Consider the following 12,584-nt stretch of genomic DNA (forward strand, 5'->3'; position numbering starts at 1 on the left):
CTTACAGATTGTGCAACCTTGAAACATATAGATGATACATGGCCGGATTTTTCCAAGGAAGCTCCAAATTTGCACATAGGCCTGGCTATGGATGGCGCAAATCCATTTGGTCAGAGGTCAACATCTTACAGTGTATGGCCCGTTGTCATCATCAAATACAACATTCCCCCATGGTTGACTACCAAGAAGGGACACCTGTTTCTAAGCTTGATTGTGCCGGGGCGGTATAAAGTGAAGAATATGGATGTGTATCTTCGTCCACTATCGGAAGAGCTATAGCAATTGTGGATTGGCATAGAAGTGGTGGATATGAGCCGACACACAGGTCAATGGAATGCTTTGATCAGAGGCATTCTAATAAGGACCATGCATGACTATCCAAGACTAACAAGATGCTCAGGTGATTTATACTCAAACTCAAACACTATAAATCTTGGTTTTTCTCAAGCTTATCTATTGCCATGTGTATACATGTAGGGCTTCAAACAAGCGGATACAGAGCATGTGTCACATGTGGACCTAGACTTAATGCACGTTGGGTGCCATCACTAAAGAAGCAAACCTACGAAGGTCGTCAAGCATACCTTCCAGAGAATCATGAGTTACGCGACGGTTTTTTGGGAAGAGAGCCATCGAGGATGTCTGCACAAGCATGGTTAGAGCAGAAGGAGATGTGTGATGACGGTTTTCCCCCAGGGATGAAGAGACTCTCTCTATGGTACGAGTTACCATATTGGCCCAGACTGATCAATCACTTGCTCAATCCAATACACATATTCAAGAATGTGGGTAATCTGTTGTAGGACCATCTGACCAGTAAGAAAGATACTTTGGGAACCACAGTTGATCTTAGAAATGTGGATCATATGGAGCAATATTGGTTGCAAACATCATTTGATGGATTGGTAAAACTCTCTAAAGCACCATGGATTTTGACAGGAGCCCAAGAACGCAAAGTAAAAGAGACCATTCGATCTGTGCGGACCCCCACTCACGTAATGTACTTGCTCCGAACGTGTTCCACTAAAGAAGGGAATATTACTGGTTTGAAGTCACATGACTGGCATAAAATGTGTCAAGTATGTTTGAAGTGGAATATATCATATTGTGAATTGTGTAACAAATTTGTGTGTGGACTTTAATATCATTGCTAGACGTGTTTTGTAGTTTATTTTACTGGTGGCCATTGAGGGATGTTTGTCTCCTGACGTCCGTAACACAATCTACAAGATTGCAAAATTGGTGCAATGGATCTCACAAAAGGAGATCAATGTAGAGTCCATATCATTTGCCAAACTAAACGATGCGGAGGTTGTATGCATGTTTGAGAAACATTTTCCTACTACCATGCTAACCATTCAGGTGCATCTTCTTGTTCACATAGTTGATGAGGTGGAAAAAGCTAGCACAGTACATTCCAGATGGATGTTCTTTTTAGAACATTTCATTAAAAATTTCAAAGGATATGTGCATCAAAAGGCACGTCCGGAGGGTAGCATGGCAAAAGGTGGGCTGGTATCAGAGTCCCAAGTTTACATTGGAGAGTGGCTAGAGGGACTTCATAAAGCCCGAGACACGCTATGGAGAACCATAGATGATGATCGCATATCTGGGATTGTCATGTGCAATCTCAGTGTTGAGAAGAAAATGACGGAAGATCTGGAGGCTAACATCAATTGATTTTACATGCTTCACAATCTAGTGATGCAAAAGTGGAATTCACAATACGAGAATGCAAAGCAAGGGCGACAAAGGACACTAATCGAGTGGAGACGGGGAAGATGACCACCAATGCATTTCTCGGCGGGTCTGGAGAGCCTACCAACATTCATGAGCTTAAGATGGTTGCACAACCAATTGAAAAGCGCACAACAGTGCAGTGAAGAAGTGACTGAGGAGGAGTGGGAGTACTCTCGGGGTTGCACGACCAAGGTAAGTTTGCAATGTATGACTTGCGACTTTCTAGATGTTTGAACGGCCACTCATAATCTTTGTTGCTTGTAGTATAAGTCATACACAGTAGCATGGTGTAAAGGTCGACATTTTAGGGTGGAATGGATCGACAAAAAGTGTTTTATACAAGATTGTGGAATCATGGCAAAATGTGAACAGTCTAGTCGACGAATTTGATACAGATCCTATGGTGGTGGAACTCGCTTACTTTGGCACGCTACAATAGATTTTGAGGATCGATTATAGAGGATTTTTTGTGAGCTTGTTCGACGTGCAATGTTTGAAGAGAAACATGGAGGGTCGCAACGCTACTGTGCGCAGAGGAGAGTCTGGTTTCCTTGAGGTGGATTCAACTAAAAAATGGGCCAACCTAAGAGATACTTTCGTACTACTCGAGCATTGTGAACAAGTTTGTAAATATTTAACATCCAATTCTAGAAGTTATGTGCCTGGAACCACTCATGTAAGTTATGTGGCTCTGGCAGGGTGATATTTCATCCTACAAAGTCTGCATCAAACTAGTGGTACGGCATAGAAGTAGCGCCTCGTAGTGCACGGACGTATGAGGGCTACCATGTGCCAATGATAGCGGCACCAATGGAGGAGATCGGAGAGGATGCTCAGTCAGAAGCCATTGAGGTGGTGCCAGACGAGCATCAAGCTGCTACTCTCTATAAGGTGCATACAGAGGATCTACAAAATGAAATGGAGGACATCTGCCTAAATGAAGAGCTCTATATAGACATAGGGAGATATGTTGAGCTATGCGAGGATGAGACAGAGACCTCTTAAAGTCATAAACATTGTATTTGAACAATTTTTCTCTGTTTTATAATATATCTTGTATTCACGTGGCTTTTTGTCCATTCTTGTCTATATGCTATAGTTGAGAAATGTAAATTGTGTTTAATCATCATTGCTTTCTCTCTCTCTCTCTCTCTCTCTCTCTCTCTCTCTCTCTCTCTCTCTCTCTCTCTCTCTCTCTCTCTCTCTCTCTCTCTCTCTCTCTCTCTCTCTCGTCCATATAACTTGTCCATATGACTTTGTTTGATTTGTTTAATAGTATAGATTATAACTTGTCCATATTTTCTTCTCCATTCAATGTTAAGATTAAATGTTCGTGTATTTAATGCAGGTATGGATGATGATGAGTTTCTTTCTTCTTTGTCACCCTAGCAGAGGAGGTGGTACGAGGAGCGTCATTGCTCTAGAGCACCATCAGGTCGTTCGACTCCTTTAGTGTCTCTCTCTATTTTGAGGCATTCAGCACGCTTCGAAGCTTTAGTGTCGACGAGATGATCTTCACACTCGTCTAGGCACCGACGCTCTAGTGGTGGCGACGGTGGTTGCTGTGGGGATGCCGCCGCTGATTCCTCGACACCGCCTCGTGTTCGACGAGGCTCCTTACTTTCCCCTTCTTTCTCCGCCCCCACACTAGCCATGGCATTGCCATCTACGCAAGGTTTTGTGTGGCTATCGGTCGTTCCTGGCTAGCTACTCCTCCGGGAGTGACCCCAGTCAACACTCCTTGTTTCAGGGCCCAGACTCTAGTGGACACACCTGACGTCCATACTCCCATCGAGATGTCACTAGAGACACCACTTGAGACCCCTTCCGGGACACCCAGGTTCACGTGTCACAGGCAAGAGGGCCTACCATACTCGATCGACATAAGCGACGACATCATCTTGGATGACGAAGGCAAGAAAGTGATCTTGCACATACACGGTCTTTGCTCTCAGGTGTTTCGATACTACATACTAAACACCTGGAGTGAAGTGCCAAATGAATTAAAAGATAGAGTCATCAACATGCTGCATGATGAGTTTTCCGTGTCAACTTGATGAAGGTTCAAATGCACGAATACTGCAAGCACAAGCGTTCTAAAGTACAAAAAGCAATAAAGCATGGGTGGAACAGAACAGATTGGCAGGCCAAAGAAGATTGGAAGAATGTGAAGCAAGCAGCACACGAGAATCCTGACAAGTGGAATCAACAAAACGAGGTAGCCAAAGCGCGCGTAGAGGCAAGGAGCTTGCATCACTTGGAGTGGCAGGTGGGCATCATTTGAGGCCGTTTTTGTAAGTGTTTCTGCATTTCTTTTTAGGTTTGGTAGTTACGTCTATTTGTACTTTTAAATTCTAACATAATATATTCTTTGTTTGTTTTGAACAGTGGTCGATGACAGTGATGGGGGATTTTCATAAGCCAAGCTCCCATACCCCTCTTCTCTCGTCCCCACCCCATGAAAACCCCCTCTTAGGGAGGGAGTGATAAAAGGCATTGGAAAAAGTAAGAAAAAAATAAAGTATGATTATGTAAATATATGAGAAAGGTAAAATAGGCCACCTCATGCCTGCGGGGCAGTCCATCCCCACCTTGCCTCCTTTTTCTTCACTGATGCCCCGCCGTGTGTCCCTTTTCCTCTCCTCCACTCAAAAGGTCAACCCCCTCTCTTTTCCCTTTGTCCTTTCTCCTTTCTCTCTCCCCTCAAGCTACCCCACCTCTCACCAATAATGCATTATAACTCACCAATAATGCACCCTTACTCACATGCAACTTATGCTATCTTCCAAAACAGTATACCCCACCCCTCTTTTCTCTCTCCTACACTCTCCCATGATCCAAATACCCCCCTCTCTCTCTAAAATTCGAAATCTCTCTTGTCTTGTAGCCAGATGGCCTCCCCCACACTCACACACACTCAGTTTCACTGAAAAAGGTGCCCACAGACCCATCCTCACCCAGTGGTTACCTGATTTTCTTGTGTTCACACACATCTGCACACAGATTCACCTCTTAACACACTCTCCTCTCTCCCCTCTTGTAATTACTTTATTCTCCATGTCACCTCTCACTTTTTTTCATCAACCCATTTCTCTCTCTTAGTCTCTCTCTCATGAGACTGCTGTTTTGGCACATATACACACAGCCAGACAAGTGGGGCCCACAGTCACATGGTTTGTGTAGATAATGATTTCTTCATTTCTAAATTCTAGAATTTCTCCCCCCTCCTACCCTATATAAAGAGGGGTCACTATCACACTAAACACACACAACATCACCAAAGAACACACTATGCACTGTGTGTGCCTAGTGCATACACACACACCCACACCATCACCATCACCGCAATCACCATGCTTGTCTTGAGCATGACCTCTACACCCTTGGCTATGGAAGATGAAGGGCAACTAAATGAAGGATGATGGCCATAATCCTCGTGCGAGTTTTCGCCATCAACTCCCACCTATCCGCCATGTGCTCTACCACTCTCTCCCTTCTCATTCCCCTACCCTATGCTCCCCATTTCATCGCCTAATTCTCTAAATAAAGCTTTAGGTTTTGTGAGTATGTTTTCTTGCAATGTTTTGCCCATGTGAGGTGTGCGGAATCGCCACCTAGTCTTGTGTTTTGGAGTGAGCTTGTGTATGTGTGAAGGGTGTGCGGATTCGCCATCCTTTTGTGGTGCCTAAGTACTAAGCCGCTATACCCCCTCCCTCACTCACTCTCTCTCTCTCTCTCTCTCTCTCTCTCTCTCTCTCTCTCTCTCTCACTTGATCTCATTCCCTTTCCTCTTCATCATTACTCCCAAGCATCCATCTCTCTTGGATGAAAACTTTGTTATGGTGGTGTGTTGTTTGCGTCCTAGCCGCTGAAGCTAGGTGGTGCCCCTTGTTTGCTTTACCATGACAGGCTCGAGGCGCGCCATTCGGTCCCCGGTGTTTTAGAGGCCGTCGGGGGTTCGGGGTTCGCTTTGCTCCCGTCATTTGGTGCCCCCACTGAGGAGGGCTTTCTAAGACCCTTCAGTTTACAATGCTGAAAGTGACGCCCACTATCAATCATGGACGAATGGTTGAAGGAATTTTTTAACTGGAGGACGGAAGAAGAAGAGCCGAAGGAGGCACTAGCTGCCTTCATTGAGGTGCTACTGCCAGGCTGCAGTGTCGTCAGCATTCAAGAGGTAAATTCTCCATCTCGTGTCGCTCGTTCTAACTATAAATTGAGAGCATCAGGTGGGAGGTCGGTGAAGTGCCATCACTGTTGTCAACCAAGGCACACTGTCAATGAGTGCCAGCAACGAAGGCAGCGAAAGGGCTGAAGTCATCTACATCGACATTCATCGCAAATAAGTCATTCACATCAAGGAAGGAGAGCAAACGGTGAGACCTCTTTTCCCTAAAGAAACTACAGTCAAAGTTATAACTCCAAAGTGGCCTAAAGGGGCTGCTCGAGCCAAAGGCAAGGAGAAGATAAGCCAGTCTGGAAACACATGACCCCGAAGGGAGAAGCATCTGGCCAAGCAAGTGCTTCAAGCTCAGAAAGCCGGATTGTACCCAGTTTGCCAAAGAGAAAGTCATGCGAAGCTAAGCGGCGAAAGGTCGCCTACCGATTTGCACGACGCATGCGAGTGCTACCAATCCACTTCGACAATCCGGAAGAAGAAGTGGTAAGAAGATTCCCATGTCCTAGAGAAGAGTGGTTCGGCTACTGCTCTCGCTGTTTTGGAAAGAGAGTGGAGGATCTTCCTCCTCTCCCTATACAACTTATCCTGAAGAAGCTCTCTACCACGGGAGAAACCCAGTGGGCTGGGGACGAGTTGCAACTGAATGGAGTAGAATTCATGCAACACGCCGACTACGGAAATTACCTGCAATTGTTGTTAGCCAAGAGGCTGGGAGTGGTCAGACGCGTCGCCATCACCCCGTACGTGCTGAGCAACGAAGGAAAGGTAGAGCCCATGAAAGGCGATGACCTCTTGTGGATGTGCCGACTCATCAACACTGGCACGATAAGAGTATAAGTAAGTATTTCATCCTCTGTGCATGATGGAAAATGGGCCAACGGCATTCCCGTTCAGATTCTTGCAGCATATGCATGTGAATATCTATGTAGATAGGAAAGTCTTCTACCAACAGAAGATCGTACACCTATTCGGTGCGGCGGTACTAGGAGAAATCCTCAATTCCCCGAACCCTATCATTCTCCCCATATTAGATTACCATCATTCCTTTAATGTTTCTATCTTTATCTTGTTTTAACCTATCCACCCACCCTTGTAAAAAAGCTGCTATGAGCCGCACTGTTAATGTAATGTAAAAAAAAAAAGAAAAAAAGAAAAAAAGAGGTTTGTAATATCCTGAGTCACTACCATGGCAAGTGTTTCTTTCCCCACGTTCAGTGGAAAGAAGGGAGAGGATCTCACCACCGACTTTTTGGATGATTTCGACATTGCTTGTATCGTCTCCAACAAAGATAACGATGCTTCACGACTTAGAATTTTTCCTCTACTGATGAAAGTAGAGGCCAAGTCCTGGTATAATGCATTGCCCCAGGCCACCAAGAATGCATGGGATGTGTTAATGGCTACTTTTGTAAAGAGGTTTGGTGGAGGCACAACCTCGGAGAGGCTATGGTAGTTACTGACAGAATTAAAGCAGGGAGGCCTGCTGGAGTATGCCACCTACGAGTCCAAATTTGTGGACTTATGGGAGAGATGGGTTGCCTCGCTGGAGGAAAGTGAAGGAGCGCCTAATTTCCTAAAGAAGGACCGTTTCATTGCTGGTCTATGGTCGCCGCTTAGAGAGAAGGTGAAGGGAAGGTTTCCTGCAACATATGAGTTGGCAGTCGAAGTAGCCCGCCTTAAAGACAAGAAGCTACGCATGCAAGCAAGAGTAAACGAGTTAGAGGAAACAAGCTCGATACAACCAACCCCACTGACTACAACAGCCAATCATAGAGTCCAACCGCAGGAGGCATCAGAAGAGCAAGACCTGCTGAGTCGTATCACCACCCAACTAGAGAGTTTATCTGTGCATCTGGTGCAGCAAGGGCATGCACCTGGCAGGAACCCAGAACAAGGAAGAGGACAACGAAGGCAGAACCCAGAGTACCACTGTTACAACTACGGGGAAGATGGCCATGAAATGTACTACTGCCCACACCCGAGGAGGCAGAATTTCAATAGAGGGGGGAGACAGAATCAGATCTCTCCACCAAGAGCAAGACCACCGCCACTCAGGCAACCAATCCCACCTGTTCAAATCACACCACCAGCAGTGCAACCACAGCTAGCCACACCAATTCGACGCCAGTCACCAATGCAACCACCACCACAATCACCACTTACAATCATCCTACGCCCACCACCAATTGGTACCCGCACACCAAGTATCATTGGTCTTGCAGAAGAGGTAAAAATGAGTGTAACAGAAGAAGGATCAAGTAAGAAGACTATTCAAAGAACTGAAGCAGTGGAACAAGAGGTTAAAGAATCAAAAGATGCTACCCAGGTGGGGGAGGTAAGTCAAGAAAATTGTGTTACAAATGTGAGTACATCTTTAACCTTGGATGAAATAGGCACCAAAGCGATCAATCGACAGCATTGGGCAGTAAGGGTAAGACGGTGTAAAGTGTTGATTAGGCCTTGTCAGAGTAAGAGGAATGCAAAGGTCATGAAAGATACAAGAGAAGAGGAAAACCAGCCTGTTAGCAAGGCTTTGCAGAAGATAGACAACATATCAAGCAAAGGGGAGGGCTTTGAAAACGGAAGCCTGTGCACCAACATGGACCCAGGACAGTGTAGCAAGCTAAAGGAATCTTGCATCAAGGCAGTTTCACTTGAGGACCATAACGAAGAGGTAAGTATGACTGAAGGTTTGGAGTTGGATATTGCTCCAGAGGCTTGGCAGCCGAGCAAGACTTTATTGTGTAGTGTTATAGACTTGGAGATGGGTAATGCCTCTAGTCTACTGAAAGATGTTATAAACTTGGAGATGGGTAATGCCTCCAGTTTATGTCAGGATGTTCATAGTAAGTTTGATGATCAATATGTTGCCAACCTTTTAAGGATGTTCCAAACTCCTCCACAACACAGCATTGTGTTTGCATGGGATGCATCAGACCTATGGCTATGGCTAGCTGCTCTAACATATAGAGAGAAGATCAGCATGGAGATAAGAGCAAAGGAGCCATGGATAGACAAAAGCCTGATAGAATGCAAGAATAAAGACCTCATTCGCAATTTGGTACAATTTTTTACAAATAGTGCATCCTCTCTTTGGAGAAAGGTAAGTGGATTACGCTTGTATTTAAGCCGCAAGGTAGGTGGCTTGCTATTAGCATCAGTAAAGGAAGCCAACATGTTTGAGCACACCCAAAAGAAGCATGATATGCTTGCAGTTTTTTCTAATGGTAGTAAGCAGGACTCTGAAGACAACTTGAGCTCACCACACCAACAAGGCGGCCATATATGGTGGATTCTTGGTACACTCTTGGGAATCATACTTTTCAGTTCTGTCTTTGCAGGAGCCAAGATGCTCATTTCCCCTCTCGCTACTGGTGGTTACAAATTTGGTCCAATTTGGCATGCAAATTTTATTGTTCGGACACTGCAGACAATGATCCTATTTTTCACTTGGGATCCAGGAGGACACTGGCACAAAGTTCTGGAAGCCATGGGCTTCCCCTTTAATCAACTGACACTATTCCAAGGAACAAGCTATCACCCGGACCTGGTACAGATTCATGAATATCCCAGAAATCTCACCAATGGCCAAATGGAATGGCTAGTTCAGAAGGCAACTCGATATCGGATCCTATAGCTAAGCGGAAGAAGAAAGAGAGATAGAGGCATGAATGCCTCTAGCCAAAAGGGGAGGGCTAATGATGGGGGCTTTTCATAAGCCAAGCTCCCATACCCCTCTTCTCTCGTCCCCACCCCATGAAAACCCCCTCTTAGGGAGGGAGTGATAAAAGGCATTGGAAAAAGTAAGAAAAAAATAAAGTATGATTATGTAAATATATGAGAAAAGTAAAATAGGCCACCTCATGCCTGCGGGGCAGTCCATCCCCACCTTGCCTCCTTTTTCTTCACTGATGCCCCGCCGTGTGTCCCTTTTCCTCTCCTCCACTCAAAAGGTCAGCCCCCTCTCTCTTCCCTTTGTCCTTTCTCCTTTCTCTCTCCCCTCAAGCTACCCCACCTCTCACCAATAATGCATTATAACTCACCAATAATGCACCCTAACTCACATGCAACTTATGCTATCTTCCAAAACAGTATACCCTACCCCTCTATACCCCCTCCCTCACTCACTCTCTCTCTCTCTCTCTCTCTCTCTCTCTCTCTCTCTCTCTCTCTCTCTCTCTCTCTCTCTCTCTCTCTCACTTGATCTCATTCCCTTTCCTCTTCATCATTACTCCCAAGCATCCATCTCTCTTGGATGAAAACTTTGTTATGGTGGTGTGTTGTTTGCGTCCTAGCCGCTGAAGTTAGGTGGTGCCCCCTGTTTGCTTTACCATGACAGGCTCAAGGCGCACCATTCGGTCCCCGGTGTTTTAGAGGCCGTCGGGGGTTCGGGGTTCGCTTTGCTCCCGTCAACAGGACGTGACCCCACACCGTGTGAGCACGAGTACACATGCAGAAAGGGCTTTAACTCCCTGATACAAATTCTCAATGCTAGCGACAGCATGGTTAGTATTTCACTTTACTCGTTTACATTTGTTGTATTTTAATGATAAGCTAAGAAATTAGATTGTTTTATAATTATATGTTTATACTTACAGAAAGTCTTATTGTTTTTTTCTGCAGAATCCGACAGATATGCTGCTTGGACGCGATGAGACGTCTGATTAGACAACGTCAGTCTAGCCATAGCCAGATAGCATTAGTTTTCTTTTGTCATAGCATGTATAATGAGATGATGTGTACATCTTTTTTGCTATTGAAAAACCATTTATTTTCTCAATAATGACAATTGTGTTGTAACTATTACATGTGCAAAGCTTAACAATCAAGTGATTTTTCCTATGATAATTGTTGATTTACTTTTGTCAATTCACTTTCATCCAATTACTTCTGTTAGTTTTGAATCTTTATTCTACAAACAATACTATGCATGATGGAGTTAATGGTTATATTGTCTTGTGGGTGACTACTTTGGGTCTATACCTTGCACTTTCTTTCAAAGGTGAATTTGTGCTTATCTTGGATTCATTTAGGTATACTTTATTCTGGAAACATTCAATATGGTTGATGGGTGGTAGGGCATTGAAGATGGGTGGTAGGGCATTCAATGCCCTACCACCCAAAAAAATTTACTCTCGGGAGTCGCTATAAGCATCTCTATACAAGGTTCTGCAACGTCACTATAAGCGTCACTACAGAAGTACTACAATCATCGCTATAACCATTGGTATAGACTTTGCTCTACACGTCACTATATAGCGATGTATATAGCGATGCCTATAGCAACGGTTATAGCGACGTTCCTGTAGCGACGGTCTTAACGATGCCAAAAAGTAAAAAAACCAAATGTATTTCCGTCGCTAAAAGCGTCACAAGTGCACATAACCTCTTGTAGTGAAGGTTGTCTACTCAAATCATAGCACAAGCCTTTGTTACCTTCTAAGAAAGACATCCATGGGGCTCATGCTTGCTCAGGATCATGAAAAACTTGAATGCATGTGAGCAACATTTTGCAGATTTTACATAGCATTGCACATGAGAGGTCAGGGATGCTCTTGGATAAGTTCATGGTGCCCGTTTTGCTCTGGACCTGGCAATTTTGGGTAATTAAGCCAAGTTGGCCTTTTTTTATTCATTAGGAAAAATATGAACCCCAAAAGGGCTTTGTAAGGATCCATAATTTTAAGGGATTAAGACTAAAAATGTGTGTGATTTAGGAGACAAAGCCTTTGAATGAGGGTACTCTCATAAGCTTTTTTTTAGACTGTCATAAGCTTTTTGTAGGTTGAAATAGAGGCTAGGGAGGGAGGATAGGTACATTCTCTCTCTATCCAAAAGAGTGGTGGTCCTTATGACAATAACTACCCTCCCCCCCATTTTTGCCACATCATCAAGGCGTCCATAGCCTCAACCCAAAAAAGAAGTTTTTTCAAAAAAAAAACTCACTTTTACTCAAGACTTCTTCCCAACCTATATGTATACCCAAAAATCAATTTTCTCTCTCAGAATCTCACTACTAAACCTGCAAAATATCAAACTTTCCACCTTTTTTTATTTCCCTCCAAAATCACTCCCCTCTCTCTCACTCCTCTCTCTCTCTTCTCTCTCCTACTTTTCAGTGCACACTCTTCCTCCTTCCCTCTCTCACTCCTCTCTCTGTAGATTCTCTCTCCTACTTTTCAGCGCACACTCTTCCTCCTTCCCTCTCCTTATTGCAGGTCAACTCCATAGCTTTGTTGCAGATATCCCCCCCCCCCATAGCTCTCCACTCCATAGCCCTCTTCTCCACTCCATAGCTCTCCTGCAGCTCTCCACTCCATAGCTCTTCTGTAGCTCTCCGTCCCAAAGCTCCCCACTCCAAAGCTCTCCTCTCCACTCCATAGCTCTCCCTGCAGCTCTCCATCCATAGCTCTTCACTCCATAGCTCACCTCTCCCCTCCCTGGCTCTGCTGCAGCTCTCCACTCTTGCTTTAGGCCAACTTTATTCCCCTTTCATGGAGCTAGGCGACACTACAAACCTCCCATGCATAGCAAGATCTTCAAGTTTGAAAACGGTTTCTCTACATGTTTGGCTGCCAAAGGAGTTTGCACCCTCAAAGCATCATTACTTACAAACTGCACAACAACACCGTGGTGCAGGTCACAGCAATGTGAGCTTTTGGGT

The 12,584-nt window shown here is 44.7% G+C and overlaps 1 pseudogene; it reads left to right on the plus strand.

The window, feature by feature from the left end:
* Positions 1 to 366: 366 nt before the first annotated feature.
* LOC147425316 (uncharacterized) lies at positions 367 to 1,785 on the plus strand (annotated as a pseudogene).
* Positions 1,786 to 12,584: the final 10,799 nt, after the last annotated feature.

The sequence above is a fragment of the Adiantum capillus-veneris genome, chromosome 25 (genome assembly GCF_014529385.1).
Source record: "Adiantum capillus-veneris isolate H3 chromosome 25, ASM1452938v2, whole genome shotgun sequence".
NCBI lineage: Eukaryota > Viridiplantae > Streptophyta > Polypodiopsida > Polypodiales > Pteridaceae > Adiantum > Adiantum capillus-veneris.